General features: G+C 34.3%; 1 long non-coding RNA gene across 2 annotated transcripts; it reads right to left on the bottom strand.

Moving 5' to 3' along the window:
- Window positions 1–19: 19 nt before the first annotated feature.
- LOC140966320 (uncharacterized) lies at window positions 20–1,054 on the bottom strand. 2 transcript variants are annotated; one of them, XR_012173319.1, is made up of 4 exons: window positions 1,012–1,054; window positions 725–933; window positions 493–591; window positions 20–406 (listed from the first exon to the last, which is right to left on the bottom strand). It is a non-coding gene; the product is annotated as an uncharacterized lncRNA (long non-coding RNA). The 2 variants fall into 2 exon arrangements; XR_012173320.1 differs by having other exon boundaries at window positions 725–929; window positions 1,012–1,052.

Raw genomic sequence — 1,054 nt, 5'->3', positions numbered from 1 at the left:
GTTTCTTTCATTTGGCCATGTTTAAATTCCTATTTTCTTGTATAACTCAATCGCAAAGTACCTTCGCAATCATATTGGTTTCCTGATAACAGATTGTCATATTCTGTTTCATCATTATTGCTTAAAAGTAAATTAGAAAATATTTTTGAAAAAACCAAGATAAATCATATTTTACAAGAAAAAATCCATGTAAGCTAGGGGTATAAGGTAATTAGACAACAAGAAGTACGAGAAAATGCTGATCCATTAGCTTACACAACCGCTCAGAAGTCTAGAAACACAAATAATCATAAATCAAAATATGGCAGAAAATTAATATTTGGGAAAAAATACCATAGCGACTGGTTTCAGTTATCATGGTCAAGATTGTTTTGTTAGAATTGCCTTGAAGTATATATATGAAAACCTAACAAATAAATGAAAATATATGAATCACTATTTTTATCTATTTCAGTAACGCCCGAGAAACATAGAAAATGACTGAATTCTTACCGCTCCGCTTTCGTTGCCAACAGCTAAGGTCAAGGTGATAGAAGAAAAGTCCAGTGCTGATATTACTGAACTTGCACCAGAAACTTGAATTCCTTCTAGCTGCTAGTAAAATGTGTTGTTGTTGTTAACAAGTATAATACTGTAAACTTGATCAATGAACTTTCTATCAATATATCAATACATAATGATCATAGATGCTGAACCAATACCATTAAGAAAGCATTGCGCTAACCTTCAATCGTAAAACAGAAACAAGTAACAGAACTGGAGAAGTGGCATCCCATGTTCGAATAGATTCATCTTGATATCCTCCTATATACATCTTCTGAAGCTTATTTGCAGCAGTAGACAGATGACAAGGAAACGCCACCAGTCAGAGACCACCGCGAATCCCTCCCGGTCAACATGTCATCCTCTTGTAGCTTGGCAGGGGAAAACTGTCTAATGGAACAAATAAATGGTCATTTAAACGAAATGAAGAAATAAATTGAATGTACAGCATATGATGGATTTCAGTACCTCTGAAAGTTCACAGAAGAAACTCCTATCTCTACCCATCAAA

Source organism: Primulina huaijiensis, unplaced genomic scaffold (assembly GCF_012295235.1).
Source record: "Primulina huaijiensis isolate GDHJ02 unplaced genomic scaffold, ASM1229523v2 scaffold204803, whole genome shotgun sequence".
NCBI classification, from domain to species: Eukaryota; Viridiplantae; Streptophyta; class Magnoliopsida; order Lamiales; family Gesneriaceae; genus Primulina; species Primulina huaijiensis.
The sequence above is the reverse complement of the archived record's forward strand: the minus strand, read 5'-3'. Positions and strand labels throughout refer to the sequence as shown.